Below are 26313 nucleotides of genomic sequence, written 5' to 3' on the forward strand. Positions count from 1 at the left end.
TGTCCACATCCCATTCTCCCTTAACTGTTTCTCTCGAAAAGGCTCCCTCCCAAGCAGTGGCTGGTGAGCACAGTGACTTCGGCCTCCCAGCGGTTCTGGGCAGCTTCTCGCCTCTTCTCCCTGCCAAGTCCCCAACCACTTCTGCTGGCTGAACTGCCTGTCACAGAAACCTTCCCTCCCCCCAGATTTGGAGAGAAAGATTTGGATGCTTTAAGTTATAAAGCATTCTTTTTCCCCAGTGACACAGGAATTCAACCACGTGACTGCTGCTGGTGTTTTGGAAAGGCAGCTATGGGAGAGGAGAGCTCTTGGAATGATGCTGTGTTTCCTAGGCACAGACACCTCCCTGGAGATTCAGGGCAGGGCCTCAGGCCATGTTGCCTAAAAGCCAAGAATGGAGACAAAGAAATCTCTGCCCTGGAATAACAATTGGCCATTGAGATCTAATTTTCACTGGGTTCTTTCCACCTTATACTCTACCTTCCCAGGACCACCAGCAGTCCCCCTAATCTAGAGCAGACATTCCTGTAGCCTGGATAGCTGGGGAAGTTACAGGCAGCAGGAGTGGGGGTGACTTTGTCCAGTTTTGGGGTACATGTTGTGGACCAGTTGCAAAAAAGTTCACATTTAGGTTTGTGGTCACTGAGGTGATAATAACTGATACTTCATAGTGCTCTCCAGGCACCAGATGCAGCCTTAAGTGTCTTACTTGTAGTTAGTCATTTAATCATAATAATATAACCCTTTGAGGTGGTTGATTTCAATATTATCCTCATTTTACAGTTGAGGAAACGAAAGCTTGGAAAGGTTAAGCAACTCCCGTAGGACTACACATTTAGTAAGTTACCCAAGTGCAATTTAAATCCAAAGAGTCGGCTCCGGTTTGTACTCTGGACCACTGCACATACCACCGTTCCCAGGGATTTCTGGGTTAGGGATCCCCGAGGGTCCAATCTTTGCTTTATGTGATATGCACATGAGTAGTTAAGAGGCAAATGAGGCTACCCCTAGCTTTATGCGGAGCTGCTGACCAAACAGAACACAATGTGTGGAAGAATTGAGATGAATTTTGGTTTTGATCTGAAAATGAAATGAAACAGAAGGAAACAAGAAAATTCTAGTAGGAAAAGAAGACAAAAAGAGGAGAAAAAGGGGACGGATAATTAAGATAGGTTCATTAATTTATTTAACAAATGAGTGTCTCCTATGTGTCGGGCAGTGTGTTAGACACTAGGGACCAATGGCTAGCGAAAGCAAAAAGGACAACATTTTGTCATTGGAGAACTAGTAGTTTAGTGGGGGAGAATGACCTTCATCAAATAACCACATACGTAAATTTCAAATGCTAGCTCCTATTTAGAGCTGTGCAGGAAAATGTCATGGGGCTTAAAATGGTACAACAGGGACCTGGCCTAGTCTATCTCCTGCTTAAAATGTGCAGGGCAGAGGGTCAGTGCGTTGCCTCTTTCAGGGGAGAGGTGAGGTTGATGCTGATGCTCTTGAGTGAGTAAATCTTGCTGATGAGATAGTCATCTCAGTTTCTCACTAGAATAAGTTTGAAAAGGAAGTCTGCCTTTAAACTTCCCCCAACCCGTTCTAATTTTAACTTTATTTCTCCTGGTTCAGTGCCCCTTGCCCTAAATCACTGTGCCTCTAAATCACCATCACTTCCTCTTCAGTAGCTTTTTCTCATTGGGCTGAAGAACTCATTTGTCAGTCACCCTGCTGTCACTCCTCCAGCTTGGCAGACACATCTGGGTGAGGAATTTGGCTCACTCCAAATTCCCTTCAGCCTTCTGTTTATTTCTAGGACATTTATCTGAAGCAAAGGCTCCAATATTCTTCACTCTGTATTAGACTCTCTTTAGTTTATCTATAGGCTATTTTGGCATTATATTTTTATGATACACAGAATGTACAGTTTCTTACAGACAAAAGTACACAAAAGAAATACAAAAGAAATTGTATTTCTTTTTTAAAAAAATATGTTTTTATTGATTTCAGAGAGAGGAAGGGAGAGAGGGGGAGAGAGAGAATCATCAATCGGCTGCCTCCTGCACGCCCCCTACTGGGGATAGAGCCCGCAACCCAGGCATGGCCCTGACAGGGAATCCATGCGTGATTTGGTTCATGGGTTGACGCTCAACTTCTGAGGCACACCTAAATTCTATTTCTTCTAGTCTCCCTTCACACCATAATAGGAAACACTGGAACACTCAAAATTCTAAGATAATGAAATGGAACGACTAATTGTACAGCAGTCTAGAATGTCCTATGCCATGGGTAGTACTGATTTTATGTATCATTGATAATACTGATTTTCAGATTTTTTTTTGGAGGTAAAAAAAAAAATCTGATTAGTTTATAATGCTTTCGCCATTAGGAGCTATATTTAGTTGAAAATTGAGAGAATGGTGGTTCTTTTCACCACTACTCTGCTATGACTGCTCTTTGCCCAGGATGTTCTCCACGTGGACACTGAGTGGAGTTCAAAGTGCTGGGTCATTGCTGCCTGACATGGGCTTCTTGTGTTTGGATTTTGGAATTTACAGCCACTGTGAGAGTCAGCAGGCATCGGGGGAAGACATATATACTCAAAACATATTTTCATTTTCCATCTTCCTGTGAAAACCACTGCATACAACCAGGGCATAAAAACAGACACCAGAAGCTAAGGGTCAGTATTTACTATTATTTCCCTGAAGGACACACTAGCGACTCAGGCAAGGCTCCCTCAGGAAGGGGCCTCCTCACCTAAGGGTGCTGAGCCCAGCTGCCTGTCCAGACACTACAGGGCATCGAATGCCTTGTTTTCAAAAGGATGTGTCTCTCTCATTCCGGATAATGTTTTCCAGCCGGAGGTGGGCTGTGAGGCTCTTTCTAGAATTTCCTGCTCTCCGCGCTTGAAAGGGTCCCTGGGTGACTGTCCTGACCCTTTTCGACCTGAGCGTTCATTTCTGGTGATTGCCCCTGCCTGCTCACACTCTCTCCGGGGAACAGTCTTGTAGGGATTTCATTATGGAGAAATGTCAAATGGAAGCTATTGTTCAGCTAGAAAGTGATACTTTCTGAAGGGTACATAAGTCAGAGTAAGTAACACACATTCTGTCATTCATTCAGGCATATTAATTGTGTAGCACTTATTCACCCGTCCTGGGTTGGGGCTGGGGCTGGAGCAAACAGTGGTGAGCAACATGCCCGGGGCTCTGTCCTAGCGGAGCACAGGGGACAGAGACCATCCAACGATCACACAAATATAAGATCAAAACTACAGAAAGTACTGAGTGGAAGGCAGAAAGCCAGGATTGGGGAGGTGGGTCAGACGGGTTCCTGGTGAGCTGAGGCCTGCAGGATGTGGCCCTCCTGGTGCCTGGCCTTTGCTGGCTCTGCCTGTGCTCATGCAGTTGGTTCTGGAAGAGCTACACCCAGTGGGGCAGGGCTTTCACGGGGACGATCTCATCCCCTGAGGCCGGTACAGATTCTTTGTTGAGCATATGGTGAAGGATGTTTGGCCAGCCTCTTGTATCCTATGGAATCAGAGCCTGGACTCTCAAAATAAGAGAGGTGTTCTCATAAGTCTTTCTCTGAAGTATTTAATTACTCCAATAGGGGATTTGACTAGGGAGTACAACTAGAGAGGCATTAAACTTGAAGTATTTAACCACACCATCTCATCTGTTCCTCATGCTAGCCTCAGAGGTAGACTCTCTTTTATCATAGGTGCAGAAGCAGACAAGACTACAGAAGCAGACAAGGCTGGTGTTTCAGCCATTCATCCCTTTACTCCCCTTATCGTAACACTTAACACTCTTTATTGTCATGACTTACTCACTTGTATGCTTCCCCCACGAGACCTTAAGTTTATGAAAGCAGCCATAATCACCATCATATCCCAGGCACCTAGCGAGTGCCAGGACACAGAAATAATTATATGTTGAAAGAATAAATAAGTGAATGAATGAATTGTTACAAAGAAAAGCTGTGTTCTGGAGGAAGAAAAAGACATTGAACTAATTTCCCAAACAAGACTACTTTGTCCCAGATGGGCTGGAATTCAAGGCAACAATAAATGTGAGGGCCAACACGATTTTTCACGTGCCTGAACTTAAAGTCTGTAAAAGACATGTGAAAACACACAACACTTATCTTAAGCCTCTCCCACAAAATTACTACCTCCACCTCTGACTGTTGTCAGCCCTGCTGCCAAGAGACACAATGAGCACCCCCTCCCCCACCTCAATTTCCTGCTCTGCTTCATGTCAAGATAATCTCTGAGTATGTTTGTTTTACATGTCGTGGCTGAAACCAGAAGTCCTGTATGGCTGTTTGAGACACGTGGCTTCATCAGGACAACGTGAAATCAGATGAGTATTAGCCACACTGTGCCCTGTGCCGCTCCTCACCCCCCTCCTCCTTTCGATACTGAGTTGGTGTGTATAATCCGGTGTTCAGATCGTCAGCACTGCTCTCCTCTTACCTTTTCAGTGACAGGGGAAAGGCATTCAGGCCAGAATTTAGCAAATAGGAAGACTTCAGGGGCCATTAGGTTATACTCATTAGACTGGGGGATAGGTGCCTCTGAGCGTCACACTGAATTGGGTGTTCACTGTTTTAGGCCTTTGCTCCTGGACCCAAATCAGAGCAATGGTAACTCGAGAGTTGGACCCACACCACGTCTGCTTGTGGCCGCAGTGCAATGCCCCCAGCTGTTCTACCACCACCTCTGTTGTCCCTAATCTGGGGTGTTGAGTTTCCTGCCCTAACAACTGTTCACAGAACTCATGTTGAGTCAATTGTATGAAACCATTTTACAGTGGCTAAGCAGAGAGGATTGGGGTTAGAGCTGGATATGATGTGCTCAACGGTGCATTAAAACAGTGAGGTTAGCAGTGCTCCAGGCCTCACCCAGACCACCCTCAAAATGTTTTTTATTTGGATGGGAGAATTATCAGAATAAAGCTCACAAAGTAGAAATCCACAAATTTTTTTCTAAGACCTGAGTGGTCCTGTTTTGAATAATGAAGAACTAGGGGAAAAAATTGGGGTCAACATGGATGAGGTCTTGGATTTATTTCTTTAAAGAGAAAGATAACAAAACAAAAATATGAGTATTTTAAATTTATCTTCTCTACATTATCCACAAAAATTTAACTCACCCTGGAAGCAATAAAAGTACCATAAGAGCATTTATAAGTAAAATTATAGTGACTGGGCTTCTGAATAGACCAGGAGTCAGGAAAGCAGTTGCTAGTCTCACTTCTTTCCCTTAACTACTTGTATAACTTTGGACAACTCACTTCCCTCTTTTAAACCTCATTTTCCTCATTTGCAAAATGATGGGACTGGGTTGGGTAGTTTCTAAGGTGCTCTTTGCAGCAATACAGTTCTCTGGTTCAGTGAAATGTTGTAAATATCTAAAGGAAGCCTATAGAATCTGTTTTTTTCAGTGAAGTGAAGTTGGCCTCAGAGCTGTTACTTAGAAGGAATTTTTTAAACCACAAACCAATAGCGGCAATTTCAGTTAAACAATCCATAATTGAATTTAAATTACATCTTAAAAAAATCTGATCCTACTGGAGAATGTCTGAAAATGTTGACCTGAGTTGACTATTTCAACATGACTGGAAAAAAGTAATGGGATCAGTAGTAATATTAAATGGTATTGATATTATAATAATATTAAAAAAAGATAACTCTAGTAGCATTACTGTACCACAAAGAAAATGCAGAACAACACAACCCCTATTATTAGTCATTGTGGGATTCAGTTATTTTCTAATGCCGTTGCTTAGTCAGGGAAAGGCGCCTGCTCTGAACCCTGCTAGAAGGACTAAGCCAATTGGAATGTCAGAAGTACTGGCTCTGCGGACTCAGAAAGCAAGCGCTCTCCTATAATTTTATATAAAAGTAGGTCTCAAGTGAGCTCTCTGCTGTGCCCGTCTCAGAATCACCTGGGTATGAAAGTGCACACTTTAGGCCCCGCCCAGACCCACGGAATTAGAACTCTGGAAGCTGGATGTTTTAACAAGCACCCCTATGCAGGCAAAAACCTGAGGACTAAAGGTCTAGAAATGTTCTTGGGGGGAAAACCTTCTTTGCAGGAAATACCACAGTGGTCCTCAGAAGGAAGAGAATCTTCCTGGTCCCAACAAAAGAGAAAAGATGCTTTGTGTTAATTTATCTGCAACCAGTTAGGAATAAGATTCATTAGATCGTTTTATTAGAATGAAAAGGGGCCCAGGCCTGAGCATGTGCCTTGTGCTTGGCATGGTGAGGGTAGCAGAGTCTAGTGCAAAAAGCATTGGCTTGCGAGGCACACGGGCCTGGGGGTGGGTCCTGCATCTGCTTAACTCCAGGCAAGAACGCAAGCTGGAGCATCAGCAGGGCACTTAGTTTTGTTATGACTGTATGTCCCAGCACCATGGTAGGATCTCAGCAAATACTTATTGAATGTTTGCCTTCATTTCCTACTGCTGCTGTGTAACGGATTACTACAGATTAAGTGGCTTAAAACAACACAATTTATTCTTTTATAGCTCTGGAGGTCAAAAGTCTATAATGGGCCCTGGCGGGTGTGGCTCAGTGGCTAGAGTGCTGGCCCGGCATTTACAGGGGCGCGGATTTGGTCCCAGTCAGGGGCACATACATGGGTTACAGGGTCCCCTGCAGGAAGCAACCAATCGATGTGTCTCTCTCTCATAGGTGTCTTTTTTTCTCCCACTTTTCTCCTCCCTCCCTCCCACCCTCTCTTCCTTCCACTCTCTAAAAAGCAATGGAAAAAAGATCCTCAGGTGAAAATTTGAAAAAAAAAGTCTAAAATGGGTCAGCAAAGCTGTATTCCTTTTTGAGGCTCTAGGAGAGAATCCGTTTTCTTGTTTTTCCAGCTTCTAGAGGCAACTGCATTCCTTGGCTCATGGCTCCACCCTCCATCCTTAAGGCCAGCAGCACGGCATCTTCAATCTCTCTCTCTCTGACGTCTAATTTGGTTGTCATACCTCCATCTCCTCCTTTGGCCCGCCTGCCTTCCTTGTATCAAGACTCTTGTGATTACAGTGGGCCCACCTGGATAATCCAGGCTATCTTCCCATTTCGATATCCTTAATTTAATCATACCTGCAAAGCCCCTTGCATATACGGTAACATATTCACAGGTTCTGGGGATTAGGATGTGGACATCTTTGTGGGGGGGGCAATATTCTGTCTATTACAATGTTGTTAAACAAAATTTTCTTAACTTCTCTAAATCTTGGGTTTCTCCTCTGCAAAATGGAGTTTCTGTAAGGATTAGGTGGCATACTGACAATAAATATATAATAAAGGGAAGCTATTATTAGTATGCCTTCTAATTATTTTGGAACCAAACTGCTTATAAGGAAGTGAATTAAATATACCAATTCATGTACTTCCTCCTTGCTGGTAGTTCATTACCAGTATATACTTTATATGCTGGTACTTTATGTACCACTAAAAATTTAGTTTAATTTTTAATATAAATAAAATATAAAAATTCAGAGGACCTTAGGAAACTTTTAAAAAGCTCTTTCACTAAAATTTTAAGGGTTTAGTGAAGGAAAGAGCACAACTCTAGATATTTTAAGTAGAAAGAGCTTAATACAGGGCATTAGATACTTCTAAAACCATTGGAAGGACAGGGGAGCAAGGACCAGCGGCGGCCACCGGCAATATTGAGCTGAAGAGCACACTATTGTAGGGGATCTAGGAACCAGGAAGCCATTGCCACAGTGAACACAACCACCTTTCCATCCCCTTAAAGCTGGAGACTAGAAGCTGGAAGCCACCACCTGCCTCTTGACACTCTAAAGACCTTGTTTGCCAGTAGAAACAGTCATAAGAAGATGTTCTCGGCTTCACCCCAACGCTCCAAATCAAATGTTTTAAGTGCATCCAATTGCCAGAGCCCAGGTGGCATTCAGAACCCTGGCATTAAGAGAGTCTGACAAATGTAGATTTCGGTTTTCCAGCCTCTGTGATAGGAAAGCACAGAGAATGAGGTTGAATGGATACTGAGCAATAGTCAACAATGATCTAAGTCAGACTCTCTCTGGCAACTTGCTTGCTATTTGCTGTCTGAAGTATGTTCCTTGGAAGGAAGGTTCCCTCCTATGAAGTGCTGAGTTCTAAAAACCCTATTAGTTGGGAGCATTCTAAAATCCTATCAGTTGGAGCATCTAGATGGCAGAAGAAATTCTTTTCTGTATTTAAAACTTCTCCTTTGGAAAAATTCCCAACTTTCTTTCTCTAAGTGTTATAGATTAAACAATACATTTTTTAACTGAATATTTAAAAAAATATATGTAAGTTAAAATGGATTCTAAATACTGAAAAGCTAACATAGTGGGCTAGAAACTGTCAACAGCAGTCTTAGTACAGGTCTGAAACATAGTAGATGCTCAATAAATGTTTTCTCTTCTAAAACATGAGTTAGCCAGCCTATTAATTTTCCATGTTGGAACAGTTAAGAGTTTGACAAATGAGTTAAAATGTACATGGCTAACTTAAATAGTGAGACAGTTCTCAAAGCAGGGTGTGGTGGGGATGAACTATGACCAAATATGCACCTGGTATCAAGTAGATTCTCAGTAAGGATTCTTTCTCTTTCCTTCTAGTTCCCACATAGCTTCTGCCCACCTGAGGCAAAAATGCAGGAAGCCTCTGGTTTGCAGCTGGCCCAACCCCATTTAGCCATATTTTAGTTTCAATGAACCTCTGAACCCTACTATGTCACTGGCCACTTTCTTGGTATGACCTTGCATATGGTGCACAATTTCTAAACCCCCAACATAATCTTGGGGCATACCAAAGCAAAACAGACCAGCAACAAAAGAGCAGACCACACAGGGTCCCTTGCATGTATTTGATTTTTCAAGGGAAGAAGGATAATTTTGAAACAAACACTAGAATCGTATGATGGGAAGTGGGAAATGACTACTCTTTGTAGAACCTGAAATTTCTTTTTTGTCATCTAAACACACAACTACAACACATCATTTTGGTAACCTACTGTCAATCAAAAGAAGGTCTATATTTTTGGATTAAGAACTTTACATTCTCTTCCATTACACTAATTTACAAAGATTAATGCCACCATTATTACCATGTACAGTGACATTCCTATTTAATCATTTCCCCGGGTCCATTTATTTAAATAGATAAAGATGAATTCTTGACCTCATATGTTAGGAAGACCTTACACTAACACAAAGCACTCGTTTTTCAGTGTAAAATGAAGTGCGAGTTTAGAGCAGTGCAGCAAATGGGCAGAGCCCCCGGCAGAACACTTGGGGTTGGTTGGTCTGTGATGGGAACAGCCCTCATGGCTTCTTCCCCACAGCGATGTGTTTGGAAAGTCCTAGCAAATCTGGCTCTGTGCCAAGCAATTGAGGGGCACATTTTTTTCTTCTGAATCGAATGAAACACCCCCCGGCAGACCCACCCATGGAAGGCCCCAGGAACAGCTGGGTGGAATTAAATGGCATTTATTCCTGTATTGGTTATGGCCACGGGCCAGGAATTCTACACCCAAGACATACGCAGCCTCCAGCGCACATGAGCAGTGGTATTGATTGTGGCCGGAGCTCCACTCTCACTGCGGACAGGATGTGAATGATTAATTTTTCTATTAAAACATTCCTGAAGGATATGGTAGGACTGTTTGGTTTTTGCTCTGGGCCTAGTTTTCCTGATACCCATGTAATTCCCACGTGTCTCACGATAAAGGGGAGAATTGCACAATTAGGCTGTAGGTTCAGATGATTCACATGACTAATCTGGCCAGAAATGTCCACCAGGACCTAGCTTCAGGTTCACTAAGGAATTATCTAGCGACGTCATGTGATTTCATGTGATACTGGATTTAGAGTTGGAAAGACTTGATATTATAAAAATGTCATTTCCCTCAAATTAACCCGTAAGTTCATCTGAAAGATTAAATGTGCTGAAATAGCTGGAAAAAAAGAAAAAAGACTAAGAGGTGGGAACCAGCCTTATCAGATGAAAAATCAGCTATGAAGCTATAGTAACGTCAGTGTTGTGGTGTTAGGTAGAAGAGATACTCATAATTAGAACAGAATAGACAAGACCTATTGCCTATGGGAATATATACTAAAGTTTGTAATTCAAATAAAAAAAGAAGGTATAGGTTGTTCAGAAAGTTGTATTGGGACAGTTGGAAAAATTAAATTATAATGTTACCCTCAGGATATACCACCCTTCTCTCATCCCTCATATCTGGACGGATTAAAGATTTAAACATTTAAAGATATTTGAGAGACTAAAGGAAAATATAGGAGAATTTGTGTGTGTGTGTAATGTGGGAGTGGAGAAGCCATTCTAAACACAACTCTGAGCCTTGGAGTCATAACACAAAAAATGCTTCATTTGACTCCACAAAACCAAAACAGTTCATAGAAAAAGAAATACAAATTCTTATATACATATAAAAACATGCTCATTCTTATAATTACAGAAATTCTAATTAAGCATAAAAAAGAATACTTTTTGCCTATAGGCAACTTTTAAAAGTTTCAAAATCAATATTGGTGAGAGATTGAGGAACAGAGTATTTTCATATACTTTTGAAAACAGAATATGATAAAACCTCTTTGAAGGCAATTTGACAATATCAACCAAATTTTGAAATGTACAAAACATTTGCCTAACAATTACTTTTTCATATTATGACAAAACTATGCCAAGTTATTTATTGCAGCATTGCTTGTTTCAACAACAGCTACAGTAGAAACAATCTATATGTCCAAGGGAAATAACAAAAAACTATAATGTATCCATATGATAAAATATTATTTAACCATTAAAAAACCATAAATACTGATATATAAAAATTGCAAGAATATAAGTAAATGGAAAAATTCATGAAAATTAAAGAATTTTCTTGTGGAATTACAGGAGATTCTTTAAAATGTGTCATAAATGAAAACATGATCACATGTGTAAATTTTTTTAAAATTAACTTTTTATATATTTTTATTGATTTCAGCAAGAGGAAGGGAGAGGGAGAGAGACACACACATCAGTGATGAGAGAGAATCATTGACTGGCTGCCTCCTGTACGCTCCCTGCTGGGGATCAAGCCCAAAACGGGGGCATGTGCCTTGACTGGGAACAGAACCGCAGTCTCCTGGATCACAGGTTGATGCTCAACCGCTGAGCAATGCTGGCTGGGCACATGTATAAAATTTTTGATAAATGATATATATAATATAAATATAGGTATATTACATATTTTTTTCTGACATAAAAATTGTTAACAGTGATTATCTTTAGGGAGGAGTTCTGGGGATGGTAGTATGTATGCGGGGTGGAGGGGTGGGGGTAGGGGTGAGAAGAAATTAGTAGGAATCAATCATGGAAAGGTTGATTTGAGCTGAATTGTGATTTGTCCTGAATGTCAAATTAAAGATTCAGAACACGAATGTCGGTAATGGTAAACCATTGTAGATTTTTAATGTTTTACTTAAAACTTTAAACAAAAATACATTAACATAGTTATTTAAAATTGTGTGATTTTGCCCGAGCCAGTTTGGCTCAGTGTTTAGAGCTTCGGCCTGTGAACTAAAGGGTCCCAGGTTCGATTCCAGTCAAGGACACATACCTTGGTTACAGGCTCGATCCCTGGCCCTGGTCTGGGCTCATGAGGGAGGTAACTAGTTGATGTGTTTCTCTCTATCTCCCTTCCACTCTTTCTAAAAAGCAATGGAAAAAATATTCTTGGGTGAAGATTAAAAGTAAATAAATAAAATAAAATTGTGTGATTTTTTTTCATTATAGGTTTTTTGGCATTAATTTTGATTTTTTAAAATATTGCATAAAACAGTATTTACCTTGATTGTTGATTTTTTTGGTGTTGGCTTATATTTTGCACCTGAGGTGTCTCACTCTCCTCATTTAAGTCCCGGGCCTGCCAGCAGCCATATCCCTGGGGCCACACAACATGTGCCAGGCTTCTAGATCACGTGATCCAACTCTGCTGTCTAACTTGTGGGGTATCCAGCTCCTCAATTTTAAAGATGACCAGACACTTTCTGGGTTGCTCCTCCTATTTTTCTGCTTGCCTACTTAGCCATCCCCAACCCCTCCACCCTCCCAAATCCCTGCTGAATAAGCTCTAACAGAATTCTTTGTGTGAAACTCTGAAATATGATTTAGAAATGCCAAAGCTAGTTGTTTATCTTGGATCAAGTCAGCAGATTGTCAGGCCCAAGGCAATATATGTAAAAAGCTCTTTGGAAGTTAAATTTGTTTTATTATAATAGCAAGTGTTTTTATCTTTTCTAACCCACAGGCCGCTGAAGAATTTTCGCAGTTGGGCTGGGACAGGAGACATTTTTAGATAAATGACCTCGTGCTACTCTCTAGAGATGCCATTCATGCTCCTGCACCAGAACTTGCAAAGAAGAGGCAATTTGGCCGATTCTTAAAGGGGACAGAAAAGGAAATTGAAAGAGTCTTTCCTGATACACTAGTCATTTAGATGAAAGGGTTGGGTGAAGTGATTTTTACATTCAGGCCCTAGATACCTTTTTCAACATGGGATTTAAAAGGATTGGCAAATCCAATGGTAGAAATAAAAAACTGAAATCAGTGGGAAAATGTCAATTTCTCACTTAGCATTTTAAAATGTCTCTTTAGCAGGAGGCTTAAAATGTGGCTGCTCTTCTCCACAGCTTGTGTAGATATAAGACAGCCCACGGCCCAGCTGAGACCTTGCACTCCTGAATTTTAGTTTTCTTGCTGCTGTCAGACTACCAGCTCATTAGTATTTAAATCAGCTCATAAATATTTCCTGGAAATTCACAGTTGCTTAACCTTCACCACTATTCATCTCCTGCTCTTTAGACTTAGTTAATGCCTTTGTTTCTTAGGCTGCTAACATTGCAGAAGGGTAGATTTTATTACATATTAATCTTTCTGATGTACGGCGATAAAAAGGGAAGGAAGTCCTGTTAGAGAAAAAAGACGAGAAACAGAGAAAGGATGCAGAAGGGAATTTTACTGCATATCTTTTGTGCAAATAAAATAATCTAATGATGGACCAAGGAAGTGTGTATAAAATAAGAACAGCCCCAAAGCATATGCCAAGGCAATTCATCCCGAATGAATGTTTCTTTCACATACTCTTTAAAAGCTTTGAAACACAGACGAAACATTTCATCGGGGGCAGGCCCTGGATGTTCCCACTGGGGAGATGGTTGCATGGTTACAAAACCTCTTCTGTTCAACATAAGAGGTGTATTTCTAATTATAAAATAATGATGACAGAGAGGGGCCAGTTCCATCATGATTCTGTATGGTTCTTAGCATTCTGCCAGAGTTCAACACTAATACTTACATACAATGCCAACAGCCAGTTCTTTTAAATGAGTGTGAATAAAATTTAACCAACGACAAATGAGAGGAAAATAAACATATCGTATTTCATTGAACTTAAAGTGCCATTGACTATAAGTACCATTTTTTATATATACCCAAGAAAGAAAAAGTGCTACCAATTAAACTAGGATAAACTATTGATTTTTAAGTACATCCTGATTTCAGAAGTGGAAAAAAATGTGAATAAATCTCTTTAGCAGGAGCATCCACTCTAAGAAGCAATAATTTTCCAATATCATAAACCTGAGAGACGTGGGAAGCATTGAGAAGCAAAACTCTTGGGATCGACCCTGAGAGTTTACCTAGGATGGGGGGACACTGGTGGGGCCTGTCATCGACAGTCTCATGTCATTCAGTCATGTTCTCTAAAGGACTTCTAGAGATAAACTCCAGAATAAACAGAGAGATCTGTGAGGCCCAGGCAATTAAGATATAATTCTGGGCTATGCAGCAGCCAATCCTATTAAATATAGTCTAGACAACTTAGCTGCCATTCAAGAAGGCACAAAATCTGGTCTGAAACTATTTTTTAAGTTTTTTTCTCCCCTTCTACTTTTCTATATGTAATCTCTACTTTCACCAATTTGAATTATTGAATTTTCTTAACCCCACAGTGCATTATCTCAATTCACTGTCTTTGATGATACCAGAGTTTCTCAAACTTGGCACTATTGACATTCGGTCTGAGTAATTCTTTGTGAAAATCCTGTGCACTGCAGGATTTTCAGCAGCATCTCTGGCTGCTGCCCACTAGATGCCAAAAGCTCCTCTTCCCAGGTGTAATAACCCAAAGTGTCTTTGGACATTGCCAAATGTCTCTGGGGTAGGACAAAATCACCACTGGTTGAGGACACTGCTTGTAGAGAAGAGTGCTGCCCCAGAGAAGACTGCAAACTTTGTTAACCAGTGTTCATGAACTGGAACCCTGCTCTCTGGTGTAGACATCTGAATATTATAGCCACTCCGCACCCTCTTTCTAACAGCATGCCATTTTCCCTTGAGGGAATCACCTTTCCCCACTGTATGTGGACTTGACGGGACTCTAAGCCTTGGAGATAGTGTCTTGCTCACCACTCTCCAAGCGGTGGGCAAGTGAAACTGAGCTTGGCCAATCTAATACTTTCTCTTAGGACTTCTGCCATCTTGATCAGAGTGATGGCAGGGATGGGGAAAAAAATGTTGGCGTGAGTGGACTCCTAAGTGAGGTGGTTGAGTAGTCCCTGCAATCTTTGCCTCTGTCCCAACTCCCATTCCTTTTCTGATTTGGGTTTCTAGATTCCCAACCTCTCCATATCCCAATATCCTTCCAATAAATGACCTTTTTGATTAAATATGCCAGAGTTGTATTCTGTAGCTTATCTGCAAAGGTACCCACTTGAGACACTACTATTGACTAGCTTTGTGTTTTGAACCAGTCTCTTAACCTCTCCAAACTTAGGTTTCTATTCCACAAATTGAGAGTAAAAGTTATAGACCTTTCAAATTTGCAAAAGATGCCCCTCCTTGTAATCTCTGCCTCTGTAAACCTGGCTCTGAGCTAAGAGCTGGGGTCAGTGAGACACTGCCTCTGGCCTTATGGGCTTACCGTCTTCCTCCGACAAAATTAATGGCAGGACCCAGGCAACACAACAAAGCAGAAAACCCATTCTGAGTAGAGCCAGCAGCAGCAGGTCAGACAGCATCGGCTGAAACGGCCTTTGTCCTCAGCATGCCCACATCTGGCTTCTTTTTGTGCCTGGTCCTTCATGGGCTCCCTCCCTCCAGACGGAAGCAGGGCCCTTGTTAGGGAGCTTTCTGCGACACCCCCGGCCTGGCGAAAGCTGCTGAAGTGTCTGCTATTCTGCAGGACCGCCAGGTTAGCAGCGCGAGCAAACAAAGGAGTTCCTGGTCAGCATTTTTGTTTCTCATCTAACAAACAAGGTCAGGTATTTGAACGATCGGGTCCTAATAGCTGGGAAATACAAAGAGACAAAGAGGGGAAGGTTCTCCAGAGAGGCTGGCGGTTAGGCACAAGGTGGGTTTACGTTTTCAGCTTTTGTCGTGGGAGAGGAAAGTTCCTCTCATCCCAGGCTTCCCCTTTTCAGAGTGAGGAAAAGGAATCCGGGGTGAAAGGCTCTCTTTGTGCTCCTTTGCTCTCTGCACTGACCGGCCAGGTGCAGAACTCGGTTCCCAGGAGAATGAGAACACCACTGCGATCAAGGTGTATGGGCATTCACCCCCACTCTTAACCATTTGTCACTACTGCAAGCTCAGGGCCTTGAAACAGATGAAAGAGAATGTTGTGTGAGTGAAAGACAAGGGTGCTCTGGATATCAGAGCCAAGAGCTGAGGTTCCGGCCACAGGGGAACCTCAGGTGAGGTGACTGTGAGTTCCCTGGTCTCTCCCCCAGCTAGTCTTTGCCAGATAATCTCTTTAGATCGGAAGCAGCCTATGTCCACAAACACCTCTCTGTGTACCTTCTGTTTTTAACTCTTTAAGGGTATATTTTTCAATCTCTTTCCTTATAACAGATTATGTAATTAATGTTATTCGGGCTAATGAAGGAAGAAGGTAACATTTTTTTAGAGAGCTGCGTGAGTTAAAATCCTAGGCCCCAGGACAAAGCCATCTCTGCTGGACACAGCCCCTCCTTGGTTAAGTGAGTAAGCACTGAACATTCTGGTCTGAGGATCGGCTCCTTTTAAAAACGTTGAAGGAAATACTGAAAGCTCTCCCTGAGCAGAAGAAAAGCGAGACCTCGGTACAGACCCCAGGTTTTCTGTTGGACATCTTCACCTGGATGCTCCCAGCACCCTCGAAATCAGCATGTCTGAAGATGAGCTCAGAGCCTTCAAGCCACAAACTTCTCCTCACGGTTCCCGTCTCTAGGTAAGTGGCACCATCCAGCCGCCTGGGAGTCACCTTAGAGCCCTCTCTCTCCACACCCCTCCCAACATTCTATAGGTCAACAAGGCCTGCCTAGCTCTCAAAACCATCATCTCATCCCAACTGCCCTTCCCTTATTCCAGGATTCATCATTTCTCTGAGCTGGCCTCTCACAACCAATCGTTTTGACTGGCATTTAGTTCTCAATCCTGTTTCCTCCATTCCATCCTTCAAATGGCAGCACAAGCTACCTTTCTAAAATGCAAACCCTATCGGGACTCTCACCTGCCTGCCATCCCTGTCACCCAGTGAGGAGTGCAGTTCCCTGGCACTGCACATGAACGAGCTCCTGCCTACTTTTCATCCTTTTCATCTTCACCTTCGTCTTCACCTTCTGCCACTCCTTCTGTACCAAGCACTCTGGGCATGCCAAAATATTTCGAGTTCCTAATTGGTTCATGACCTTTCACACCTTCATTCCTATATCTATGCTATTCATTCATTCCATAAATATTTACTAAGCACCTACAAAAAAATGTGCTGGGCACCCTTCAAAGCTCTAGAGATACAGTAGTGAGCAGGACAGCCAAAACCCCTGGTCTCTTTAGAGGACAGAGTCATTCAGCCTCAGATATTAGAAAAACTCTGTTCCTTTCTATCACATCTCACCAGATCCCAGTCTCCTCCCCAAGTTAACTGCTGACTATCTTTAGGACTTTGGTGTATATACCATAACATTTCTATGCTTTTAGATATACAAATCTACATGGGGAAATATAAAATTTATTCACATAAATATCACATATAAAATAGTCTTCAACTTCCTTATTTTATCCAACAATATATCTTGAAGGTAATACTATACCTTCAGCATAAAGAAAAAAATCTATTTCAGCTGTATAGTATTCCAGCATGGAGGACATCTGTTGTTGTTTTTTTGCCAGTACCTTGTTTTCTCTTGGGAAGCCACCTCCCACACTGTTTATGTGGCTGATCACCTCACATCACCTTCTCCATTCAGGACAAGGGCTATGATCCATATTGGGCCAATTAGTGTCGCAGGAATGGTTCGGGGGTGGATGTATGACTCTGTCTGGGCCATTGAAAGTCATCTCTGAGAATTTTGCTGGTTGCTAAGCTGATGGTATCCCAGGTCTCCTCTTGCCCTCATGTCTAACCCTGTGAGTGTGGAACATCCCAGGAGCCACTTGCATCATTTGCAGCAGTCTTCTCCAGAGAACAATCTGGGATTTGACTTTATCTTACAATCTGATTCTATATGTCTCCCATATTTTAAAGATTTTTTTTAAAAAAAATCATTGCTGGCTCACAGAGAACATTGCATTTTGCTTTTCAGGTCTATTTTAGATCTTTAAAGATAACTCTCTGTTACTCCTGTTACATAGTAACTGGCACATTGCCTCGTGATTATCTGTGTAGCTATCTGCCTTTGGACTGTACTCTTTATAGATAAACAATGACTCATTAACTGTCTGTCTGGCCCTTGGTAGTCACTCATAAATATTTGTTGAATAACTAATTAAATATAAAGTTGACTTTACATTTACCTTCTCTGGATGGTTCAAGAGACTCTAGTGCTTTTCAAAGTACAAAGTCTTTGTACTACCTTGTGATGGATTAAATTATCGTTCAGCAAACATTTGCTCCCCTCACCAGGATTCCACAGACACAGATCCCTTCCATTGACTTTTGCCTTCATCATGTTTCTCCCTTTGGTCAATGGGATATTAGCAGACTGGGTGTGAGCAGAAGCTCGGCATCTGCTTGGGCGGCAGGGTTTGCCATCTCACACTCCTGCTTTTCTCCATGAGAAGAACCTGCCTCAGGTAGATGTGAGTCCGAGGAGGATGAGCAGCATGTGGAGCTGATATGGACCCACAGGTTGGAGCCCAGTCCAGCCTAGGTAAGCTGTACTCAGCTTACCTGAAGGCGTGTGAGTGAGTGGAAAGTAGATGCTTATTGCTGTCTGCCACTGAGATCTGGGTGGTTTACGATGCACGATTATTGTGGCAATAGCCTACTGGGGCACATCCGCATCGGAACTACCCGAGTGTTTATTAAGAATGAGATTTTTGAGTTTCACCCTAGACTTCATAACTGATCATCGAGGGTGTTTTTTAGAAACCTGTATTTTAATAAGATCCTCAGGAGGCTGTTATGCTTATTCCTGGGCTATAGCATTTACCATATTGCTATTTTCAGTGATGTGGGAAGAGTAGGAGGCTAGTACCCAGAGAGCTGCTATACTGACCTACAAAAAACTGTTCTGAGAAATTTGGGGCCCTAAAGAAGCCAGGAAACAAGATTTTCTCATGGACTCATTTAAAGGGGGTGGGAATGGAGCAACTAAAGGCTTCTTGAGGTGATTTATATAAATAGAATTTGTCAAAAAGCTCTTTTCAAGCAGGTGTCCAGTTAATATCTTTTGTTTAAACTTGAATAAGTTAAAACTAATTGGCCTGTAGAACATCAGTGACAACACGACATTCATTAATTAAACATGTACTTAGTAATCTCTTATTAAATATCAGGCATTCGGAAGATGATGGGAAAATCCAATGTGCCAAAGAGCTTCCAGCTTAGTTAGCCACGCTCCCTCCTTGTGTGTGTGTGTAGGGGGGGTGGGGGTGGGGGTTAGGAGTTTAAAGGAGTACAAGTGACACAGTTCTTGCCTTCCAAATGCTTTCCTGGGATGACTTCTATCATTTCTTTAGGTGCCCACTCACATTTCTCACATGTGTTCTCTTTGGGACCCACTTTGTTCCTGTCTTGCAGACAGAATTATTTTTAGAAGTCATAGGACAAAGCACTCTCTCCTGAACCCTGAATTCACCTCAGCACTCTGCCCCAGGTTCCTTCTTCAATGCACTGCATCCCGGTGGGAAATCCCACCACTCAGCAACCATGCAGGTGGCCGAGGCTCTGGGACTCAGGTTCTGAGGTTCCACTCAGGGGGCTAGTCTCACTGGCCAAGAGCATTGATCGTGAACAAGAAACATTACCATGGAGCACTGCTATCATCAACTTTCCGGTCACAAAATCCATGCCTTGAAAAAGCATTTTCACTAGCAGACAGAATAAAAGCATTGAGATCTGCAAGGAGTCTCACTGTGATTAACACGCTGTAGAAGGAGGTATTGATTTGTGTTGTTTGCTCATCTGAAGTTCATCTGCTAACCTCAGAGAATGGTTTACTGAAGTAACCTTTGGTCACTGACTACATAGAGTACACAATATATTTATTTTCCTCCTAACAATATAACATCATGTACCCAGCAAATTGCCCTGTGCCTTTTTTCATATTACTCATCCAAACCACAGCTTTGCCCTGTGAGACAACTTCTAAAACAGACAGCTAGACTCATATCATAATGATGTCATCCTTATGATTTTATAGGGACAATTCCTAATGGCATCAATTGTTGTAAAATGTAATCATTTCTAGAATAAGAATTGTGCCTTTGATAGGTTACTTGCTACCTGGAGTACCCCAAAAATATTTAACAACCATTAAATAGGGGGACAGAAACAGTAAGCCTGTAGCTGGACGCCTCTAATTCCAGTTCTCGGATAAGTTGCTAACACTTGGCAGTTCTATTTGCATCCCTGGGAAGTCTAACTATTGAACGTTCAGACGCGGCCCGCAGGGATCCAAATGACATGGCCAGGGGAAGCCTGCACTCCCTGCTGGATCTGCTCCTGGGTGAAGGTCCAGGACTGGAATCACCACGGCCATTTGTCCTCTGAGGCAGGCGCTACTGGTGTCCCACACAGACAGACCCTCTTTTTCTAGGCTGGAGCTCTCACCTCCTCCAGTCCCCCCTATTCGCTGTGGGTGCTGACTGCTAATAGCAACTCACAGCTGTCCCTTTCTTTGGGCACCTGCCCTCAGCCAATGGGAGTCCCTTTGCCCACAGAAGCCAGGAAGGTGATGACCCCCTCCCCAGGAGAGTGGCCTGTGGCCAGTGACTGATAGGGAGTGGTATAGAAGGACAAGGCGGAACAAACTGGGGTACAGCTTGCGACATCGGGCTGAGGCAGGACATCTCCGGAGGCCACATCTTTTCCCAGCTCCTTCCCCTGCTGCTTCTGCTTCCCTCAGTCTCTAACAGGCTCTCCCTGCGAGGGCTCTCTCATTCGGTCAATGCATTGCTTACATAAGAGTCCCCATCTCAGGCTTTGCTTCCAAGGAGCTTGTCCTAAGACACTCACCCAAACAAGATGAAATAAATCTTCCCTAACAACATGTTGCTATTAAGAACAAGGCGGCTGAGTCCCAAACACTAGTTTGAGAACTCTCAAGATGCACTTAAACACCACCGAATATAAGAAGCTGCCACTTGGTCAGATACAGTTACAATAGACATTGATCTGGATACAGTGCTCCTAGACAGGCCTTCATTTGAATCGAAATCTTCAAATGCATCAGAGTCGCAGATAGGAACTTACCCTTCGTGGAACAGTCACAGCTGTTTCCTGTTGGATGATTCACCTGCGGGAGCAGGCTGGGAAAGCAGGCAAGTCCCATGCCGTGATCACAACACTGAGGTGGTAACAGAGGAACAGCAGAATGTACCGACAATGAGAATAATAAAATGGATAGTTACCATTCATCACAGGTAGGGTGCTGGGCCTTTTGTGCAAAGGCTTTGTTCATTTCATTATCATAACTATGAAAGCCCAGCTAGCATAGTAAGGACCCCGTTCAAGATTTATCAAAGACATTGGTCTCCATAGCTGCAGAATAATTGGAAGATGGTGGAAAACTGCTACCAGGCCTTGAGTCCCGCCCTCTGAGTGAAAGATCAACCCTTTCCTTTTCAAAACAATGAAGGTAATCATCACTTCCATCTTCTAAGCCTTCTCCTTCTCATTCAAAGGACTCTCTGGAGCACTTTTAGTCTCTTTTATGTTTCAATTTAATGTACCGCCTCTTTGCTAGAAGCTGTGCTTGTAGCTGAGCTACTAAAAGCAAGAAAGCATTAATCAAACATTAGCACTGTAACTCACGTACAATCTGGAAGTGGCAGACAGTGAAATCCTGGCACATAATTACCTCTAACCTTTTTTGGGAATTTGCCTAGAATATTGACACACTTCAGCAGGTTCCCTTCTTTCCATGGCTGGCGTCCTGGGCGTTTAGGTATGTTCTCTAGCTTCCTTTGAGATATGGAGGATGCCTAGAAATTTACTTACTAATTGCTTACGTGTCTCCAGAAAAGGCACATGTGTTCGAACAATGTCAAGGTGCTGGTAATGAACTTCCACAGGCAGGGAGATTGCAGGGCACCTCCCCATCACAAATGCTGCTTGGAGACTCATAAACTTCTTCCTTTAATGGAAGAGATGAGCTTCCTATCTAACGAGAGTCCCTCTACGTGTCCTCTGGGAGCTGGCTCAAGGGCAACTAACATTCTAGCCCTTTCCCTCTCTCTTCAGCATTTCTCTCTCTCTCTCTCTCTCTCTCTCTCTCTCTCTCTCGCTCTCCCTTGGGTGATCTTATCAGTGGACATATTGGTTTTAATATTACTGGTCTTAAAACACATACATTCCTCTCCCTTGATTCCAAGTCAGCAACTTCTCGATTTCATTTCTCCCCTTCACAGCAAATCGTATCGGAAGAGTGGTCTCTGCTTAGTGTTTTCACTTCCTCTCTGTTCACTCACCTTTTTCTCCAGCTCAGGCTTCCATGTCCGCCGCTCCACGGAAACTCCTCTAGTCGAATCATCAGTAACCTCCGCGTTGATAACCCTAGACATAACAGACATTTGTCTGTCCCTGTCTCATTTGGTCTCTGGATGGCATTTCATGCTCCCCCTTCCTCCCCAGAGCTTCCCTTCTCCTGACTCCATGCAGCTGGCAAGCTGGGGCCTAGCGGGGGAAGCCCTGATTTGTACCTTTTTCCCGCAGTATAAATACTCCCCTCGTGGCCAGATCAAGCTCCCAGTGGTGTCACAACAGCTCACAGACCACTGCTTCCATGAGAGGGACCCCAGCACCACTCGTTCCCGGCTTCCTCCTCTCACCTCTTACCTGCCGCTTCTCGCTCTTTCTGCTGGTCCTTCCTCCACCATCAAAATTCTTTAGGGCTTGGACCTGGGCCCTCTTCTGTCTTCCTTTCTTTCTTCATAGAAGATCTCAACTCTCTACATGACTTTCTTTCTTTAAAACAAAATTTAAAACTGGATTTATATTTACAATAGGCAATAACTTAAAAAACTGAAATGATATAAAAATACTTCAAGAAGTCTCGTGCCTATTCCTGTCCCCGACCACACCTGCCCCGCTACCCTTCAGGCGGGCACTTTATTAGCTCCTTGTGTGCTCTTTCAGCGTTTCCTCTCGTAAGTGCAAATGTACATATGCGTGTGTGTGCGCGTATTCTTATCTTTCCTCTTTTTTACACAAAAGGCAGTATCATAAACACTATCCTGCAGCTTGCTTTTTTTACTTTACTGTATATGCAAGAGCTTTTTCTATATCACTGGAGATATCCACATGATTTTAAAAATACCATCTAAATATTTTTTTCCTTTTAATCCTCACCAGAGGATATTTTTTCCATTGCTTTTTAGAGAGAGTGGTTGAGGGAGAGAGAGGAAGAGAGAGAGAGAAACATGGATGTGAGAGAGACACATAGATTGGTTGCCTCCCGCATGTGGTTGGGGCCAGGGCTCAAACTTGCAACCGAGGTATGTTACAGAAATCGAACTCAGAACCCCTCAGTCAATGGGCTGACGTTCTAACCACTGAGCAGAACCACCTAAATATTGACCATTACCAAATATATATGTCCAGTTCAGATCCTTTCCAACTGCTTACTCAACCCTTGACATCTCAAATTTCTCTCAAACTTACCGTGTTCCAAACTACATACACGTTTTTATCTCCTGCGGTGGACATTATTTGGTGGGCCCATCCCATCACAAGGTCAGCGCACCCTTGCCCCAGCTGCCGGGAGTGCCGGCTGCTAATGGCTCGCAGCTGCCCCGTCCCTGGAGAATCGCCTTCAGCTGAAGTGACCCACCTTGTCCTGGAAGTTACCCTCACAACCACCCACTGACTGATACTATGTTAGCACATACCAAGCTGGCTACTTCACAACATTTGAAGATGTACAGGGAATGGCTTGAGCACACGGGATATTTCTGGAGAGTCTGTTCAGAAAACCTGTGCCTTGAAATGATCCATTGGACACAGGAGTAGAGAGATACATCTGCTGTCTTCCTTCCATCTCCTGTGGCCCACTGATTAAAGGCACCTTACAGAGAGTTAACTCCCTGCTGTTCCCGATTGGTCCCGTTGGCACTTTATTTGAGTTCGAAACTGTTGGGAGGAAGTAGAGACACGAGGTGGGGGCCTCAGGGAAGTCTGCACAGAGCCCATGTCACAGTGGTGATAAAGGCAGAGCAAGCAGCCGAGGTCTGGGAGGCAGAGGAGGCCATGCGGAGCTGAGGAGGCGCATATAATGCCTTCTTTTGAAAGGCCATGTGGCACCCTATCTGGATATATAAAATATGGGAAGGGGATTTAAGTAGAAAATTTAAAAAATAAAAAAAATAAATAAGGGATATATAACAGTCACTCCAAGACTGCAAGCCACACTTACACACTCTTATCACTAAGCTTCCCAGTGGCCATGACCACGAGGAGAACCTGGTCAGGCCTATGATTCACAGGCTCCATAAAAGAGAGTGTAGAGATTCAGAACCTGGGATTTGGGGTCAGAGACATCATTTAGTGGCTCAGTCACTGTAAGCAACAACTCTCAATTTCTTCATTTGTAAAATGGGGATAATCAATGCTGCCTACCTCACCAGGTTGATGTGCGGGTTCAGTAAGGTAATACATCTAAGGAACTTGAAATAGTGCTAGATATGTAAAAAGCCTCAATTAATATCGGCTATTATCATAACAAATTGTGTCTAGTGTTTCTTGATGATAATGAGGGCACTGGAGGCAGACTTCTCAGGTTGTGACAAGAAGATGTGGTAGAATAATATTTTAAAGTATTAATGTATTTTAAATGCATTTCATGTATTAATAAATTTAATTAAACTAAATTATTGAATATATGTTAAAAGATTGTTTTTTGCCCCTACTCTGTTCCCACACACTGACCCAGCATTTTTTTCCTGTTTACGCTGATGTGGGCCGGGAATGAGGGAGAGGAGGGGAAAGGCTCTCAGGGGCAGCCCTGGGCCGGCCCCTTTCTGAGTTACAGGAATTGTGGGGGCGGGGGAGGGGGCCCAAGGGCTGAGAGGGTCTGCTTTGTCCACCCCGGGAATCCCAGAAAAGTGATCAAGGTCTGAGATTGTCTCGTCCTTTGCTCTTGTGTGTGAGTCGGGGGTAAGGAATCCCAGCATCGCAGGTCAGTCTGAGTCTCCCACAGCCTGGAGTAGCCAGCAGTGTGTCCATCCTTGTGTGAGACAGACACAGGACTGTCTCAAGGAGCCTGGCAGATTAGGAGAGGCTTTGTATTGGGAAGAGGGGGCCCAAGAGCAGATGTCAGCGCTGTCCTTGTATCAGAGGCCAGATGGGAACTCAGTTGCCTCCAAGGATGCCAGCGGGGAGAGATGCTGACAATTGGTGACTTCTAGGAACAAGAGGCAGCAGAGGATGCCAGCATGGACAGATGACAACGAAGGACCAGGTGAGCCCCCTCCATGTCCAGATGTTCTATCATTCCCCTCCAAACTCCCTGGGGCAAAGGGCGGAGGGAGAAAAACCACGAATGGACTGAGTTTACCTGGAACTGACTTGCTTCCAGTTCTGCCATCAAGTGGGGCTTCAAGATAGAAATCGGAGTCAGTTATGGAAAATGTAGGTTTTTACGTTTTTGTAAAGCCACGTTTGTGGCCAGATATACTGTAACCACTACAAAGGTTAGGCTGAATTGAGACACCAGAAAAGGCCTTCTGATAAAAAGCAAGAGCAGAGACATTTTCCACTCTAGAAGAAAGAAAAAAGGGCTTAGGTTTAAAAAAGGATTCTGGACTGCAAAAAAATTTGCAGGCAGAAGGAGAGCAGTGGGATTATGACTCCTTGCTATGTAGGCGGGAGTTTTGGTGACACTTGAAGCAGTTGACAGAAAAATGTAGCAGAATGGCAATATGTCACTCAACAGACTTTATCTGGATGCTCCAGAAAGCATGGGTCTGTCGTTTGCATTCAAGATTCATTGCATTACAGGAAAAAACAGGTATCTGTGAGTATCTCATGTCTGGTATTTCCCACCTCTGCTCAGAGATCCAGATAACTAAATTCAAAATATGTAAATCTTAGAAGGAGGAAGGAGATAAAAATAGAGGTTTTCCCAAAACAGATATATTCATTAAAAGCAATGTTTCTCAACCCCAGCTGCTCACTAGAATCAACCAAGACGCTTTTAAAAACGTTGAGCCTGGGATCTGCCATCTCCAAGATTCTAGTTTAATCAGCCTGAGTTCGTTTGCAATTGTGGGAAGCCAGGGAACCAGGAGGACAGGAAACTTGACCTTGCACTCTGAGCACCAGCAGCTTGGGTCCTCCTCTGGAAAGTACTGCTAGTTGTCCTCTTATGTTAGGAAGAGATCCTTCCATTTTCAGTTGGATGCATGGTCACCTAAAATAAAGGCTGTATTTCAGTGACCTTTGCTTCAAAGGATGACTGTTTGATTAAGTTATCAGCCTCCTCTCGCCTTTTCACTGAGAATTTAGGGTAAATTTGGCTTTACATAGCAGACAATCCAGCTGATGGTGGCTGAACAATAGGGATTCATTTTTCTCCCGTAACACTCGGTCTGGAGGCTGCAGGTCCAGAGCTGACGCAGTAGCTCAAATTCGTCACCAAGTCCCAGGCTCTTCCTATAATTGCACTCTGCCATTCTTAGGGTGGCTTCTCACGTGACGGCAGGTAACGGTGGCTGCCACAGCTCTAAGCATCACTTTCTTGTTTAAGGCAGGAAGATGGGAGGGGTGGATCCGGCTTTATCTGTCCTTTTTGTTATTATTATTATTATATTATTTTTTTAAAT

General features: G+C 43.0%; 1 long non-coding RNA gene across 1 annotated transcript in view; it reads right to left on the minus strand.

The window, feature by feature from the left end:
• LOC308555266 overlaps window positions 1-26313 on the minus strand; it is a 133965-nt gene that overhangs the window by 40986 nt on the left and 66666 nt on the right. The window contains exons 3-5 of the long non-coding RNA XR_013998528.1: window positions 22331-22459; window positions 21964-22048; window positions 20747-20840 (exon numbers count right to left, since the gene is read on the minus strand). This is a non-coding gene — a long non-coding RNA (uncharacterized lncRNA). The remainder of the gene's footprint in view (window positions 1-20746; window positions 20841-21963; window positions 22049-22330; window positions 22460-26313) is intronic.

Source organism: Miniopterus schreibersii, assembly GCF_964146895.1.
Source record: "Miniopterus schreibersii genome assembly, chromosome: 3".
Taxonomy (NCBI): Eukaryota; Metazoa; Chordata; class Mammalia; order Chiroptera; family Miniopteridae; genus Miniopterus; species Miniopterus schreibersii.